Source organism: Gracilinanus agilis, chromosome 4, assembly GCF_016433145.1.
Source record: "Gracilinanus agilis isolate LMUSP501 chromosome 4, AgileGrace, whole genome shotgun sequence".
In the NCBI taxonomy this organism is placed as follows: domain Eukaryota; kingdom Metazoa; phylum Chordata; class Mammalia; order Didelphimorphia; family Didelphidae; genus Gracilinanus; species Gracilinanus agilis.
Window position 1 is genome coordinate 221,234,255 of NC_058133.1, and position 4,288 is coordinate 221,238,542.

Genomic DNA, 4,288 nt, shown 5'->3' on the forward strand with positions numbered 1-4,288 from the left:
ATCCTCTGGCCTCCCAATCACAAGGTGCAAGCACTGAATACATTATTACCCTCCCCAATACCTTATGATGCAGGAAGCCTAACTTCACAGAATTGCAAACCTCCTGGGTCTTAGACATCTGCTCATCTTGATTCATCCCCATAGTCCAATTGCTCCCTCTCTAGTTAAGACAGTTAAAGTGTTCCTGTCTGGAGAGGATACTGCTGCTTCCTGTTCTCTTCAAATGGAATACAACACTCAGAGGTGGAGATGTAGACATGAATTAGTCATTTTGATCATTGAAGCCAATCAATCAAACTGGATAATTCAGGCCAAATGACTTTACCTTGGGAAATGAATCCTTTAGGTCAGTCCTTTATATTGATGGAAGAAAATAGACAATTGCCTTTACTCTGAGCTGAATAGAATGAATTTCCTTAAAATAATGGCTTTGCATTCCCCAAATGATAAATGGGCCAGGGACATGAATAGGCAGTTTTCAGATAAAGAAATCAAAAATATCGATAAGCACATGAGAAAGTGTTCTAAATCTCTAATAATTAGAGAAACGAATATCAAAACAACTCTGAGGTGTCACCTCATACCTAGCAGATTGGCTAAAATGATATCAGGGGAGAGTAATGAATGTTGGAGGGGATGTGGCAAAATTGGGACATTAATGCATTGCTGGTAGAATTGTGAATTGATTCAACCATTCTGGATGGCAATTTGGAACTATGCCAAAAGGGTGCTAAAAGACTGTCTGCCCTTTGATCCAGCCATACCATTGTTGGGTTTGTACCCCAAAGAGATCATAGGGAAAAAGACATGTACAAAAATATTTATAGCCACACTCTTTGTGGTAGCAAAAAACTGGGAAAAGAGGGTATGCCCATCAATTGGGGAATGGCTGAACAAATTGTGGTATATGCTGGTGATGGAATACTATTGTGCTAAAAGGAATAATAAACTGGAGGAATTCCATGTGAAATGGAATGACCTTCAGGAATTGATGCAGAGTGAAAGGAGCAGAACCAGGAGAACATTATACATAGAGACAGATACACTGTGGTAAAATCGAATGTAGTGGACTTCTGTACTAGCAGCAATGCAATGACCCAGGACAATTCTGAGGGATTTATGGAAAAGAACGCTACCCACATTCAGAGGAAGAACTATAGGAGTGGAAACACAGAAGAAAAACAACTGCTTGAATACATGGGTTGATGAGTACATGATTGGGGAAGTAAACTCTAAATGACCACCCTAGAGCAATCATCAATAATATGGAAATAGGTCTTGATTGATGGTACATAAAGAAACCAGTGGAAATGCACATCAACTACTGGGGGGGGGGAGGGAGTAAGAACATGAATCATGTAACCATGGAAAAAATTTTTTCTAAAAATAAAAATAAATAAGTAAAATAAAATAAAATAAAATAATGGCTTTGAAGTTCAGAATCCTCAAATCCTGTCGGTCACCAATGGGTTCTCCCCATGTTACCTACTTCTGGCACAAACTTCATTTACAATTTTTTTTTCTTATTAAAAGATCTCTTGCACTCTCCTGGGTTGCTTGCCCATGTCAGTGCCATCTGTGCCATCTATTTATCTTAGAATCCCTTTTAAAATGACCAAAAAACCAATGAGCAGAATTAGATTGTGTCCATGTCCCTTGAAATGATGGGAAATTATTCTGAGGAATGACATTTCCCTTCTTTTAGATGCTGGAGGAGAGAGGAGACTGAACTAGTTTAGATGGAAGAAGAATTCAGAGCTCTGTCAAGGTAGATGTGCCAGCATGCTGAGGTGCTACTAATAATCTTGCAATTCTTGGATGTTGTGGGTTTTTTGAGGATACTGGAATCACCCTCAGTGTCATATCTTGGGTAAGGGTGAGGGAATTATTGACAGGATGGGGTTGAACCAGGGCATAATACTGAATGGTACAGAAAAAAATCATGATGGAGCCTTGAAAATGAATTGGTTCTGTAATTATTTCTCCATTGACAGGAAGAAGACATTGTTCTCCCACTCTGTATTCATGGAAAGAAGTCTGTTGAGCATGGGAATGGTGAGGTGGGGGGGGGGGGGAGAAGTGAGAGGGAGCATTTGTTGTATGAGAAAAAAAAAAAGAGGATACTTAGAATAGTTTGAAATACCTTTAAAGCAGCAACCAAAACAGCTGTTCAGCCAAATTGGAATCAACTCCCCTAGAAATAACTTATGAAAACTACTTTGGAGCATGGCATTTTCAAAGCAAAATTCTTTTCTTTTTTCAAAAGACCACAAGCAATGCATTGAGTAAAGGGAATAGTTTGCCTGCCAAACTTCAGTTTTAATATTTAACCTTTCTTTTTCCTTTTGAACATCTTGCAAAAACATGCTTAAAAGTGATCAAATCTCTCCCCTTTTTTAGCCTGAGAGTTCTAAGAGAAGCACCTGAATGAAACCTTGGTTTTAACTTGCCTGTCTCCCCCCTTTTCTCCCTTCCCCTTCCCCTTCTTCCCTTCCTCTGAGAAAATGAAAATTATAGCAACCAGTGACATCTGTCAAGTTCAACTCTATCATGTTTGGAAGTAGTCAATATGTTTGACATTGGTTATGTTTACTTTTCAGAAACATGCCATCAAAATCTAAGTCAGTTCTCTTGATCCAAGATTTACTGGACTAGTTGCTAAAAATGAGGAAGCAAGATTATGGTTAAAGTAGGAACATAAAATCAGACACCAGTGTGATGAGCATTACCCCACCAATGAAGTTGAAAATATTTTAAGAGGATGATTCTAAGAGGATGACTAGTGGCATGTCAGCAATAGTGACTGAAGGGGAAAAAAGATGTTGATAAAATACTTGTTCAAAAAAGGAAAACTGGATTAGTGGTGGTATTCTGGGCATGACATTCTTTGGGCCAGGGGAAATATAAACATCTTGTTCAAGTTTTCCTGGAGCCCAGCAAAGTAATTCATAGGCAAAACATTGGTCCCCAATCTTATTTTCTTTGTGTTTTTCCCTTCCTAACATGTATTCTATTAACCCATTTTCTCATTTCACCGCTGAATAGCTCGGTGGGTTGCATCCTTCTTACAAAGTGAAAATGTCCTTGGAGATTCTACATCAGAGCAGAAATGCACACCAACTTCCAGACCCATCTTTGGTGAAGAAAAGCCTCTTCTGTAATCCTATCTGGTGAATCCAGATATTGTACTTCAGGGATACCAGGCCTTCTTAGGCCTTATTAAAGCAGAGCCCATCAAAGAAAGCGGCAGACAACAGGCTGAATAGTTTGCAAAGTGATTCCTAACTAGGTGGAAAAGAAAAGTGGTTATTTCATTCAAGGCTCCAGGCAGAGACAGCTGGTTTCCATATCTAGTGGCAATGTTTTCTGTTGTTGTAATTTTAATCACGTCTTACTCTTTACAACTCCATTTGGGGGTTTCTTGGCAAAGATCCTAGAGTGGTTTGCCATTTCCTTTTCCAGCTCATTTTACAGATGAGGAAACTGAGGTCAATGGGGTTAAGTTACTTGCCCAGGGTCATACTGCTAGTAAGTTTCTGACAATGGATTTGAACTCAGTTCCTTCTGACTCTGGGTCCAGTGCTCTATCCCCTGAGTCACCTAGCTGTCCACAGTGGCTAGGTTATCATCCTTAAACTAAGTTGAACCTGAAAGACTATATATTTCATGCTATGTTTAGGCATTAGAACTCCCACCTCATTGAATTGCTTGTCAGCTTCCGAAGTGGGAAGGGAGACAATATGGATCATCTGACTTTGGAAAACTTATGTGGAAATTTGTTATTAAAATAAAAAAATTTTTTTAAATAAGCCCCACCTAAAAATAAAAAAAAATCTGCTAATTAAGAGGTTAGATAGGGAGATTTGATGGAATTAGGTATGGGTTAGGAGTCACGCAACTTGAGGTTCTTGCCCCATCACTGTTAACTTATTTTATGATAACTAGAAAGTAATTTTCCCTTCTTACTGCCTCAAATTCCTTATCTATAATATAGGTTTATGATGGTTAATTTCCCCCATGTATTCTTTGATTTAGTGACACTGGTCTCCTGGCTTCTATTTCTCCTCACTTCAAGGATTTTCACTGGTGTGCCTTCTATCCCTGCAATGATCTCTTTCCTCCTCTCTGACTCTTGGCTTCCCTGGCTTCCTTCAAGTCGAGAAGAACCTTTTTCCTAGGCTTCCTTAGTCAGTGCCTCCTCTCTGAGATTGCCCGAAAGCAATCCTTTCTAAATCTGTTTGTATGTGATTGTTGGCGTGGAGTCTATCTCATTAAATGGAATTCCTTC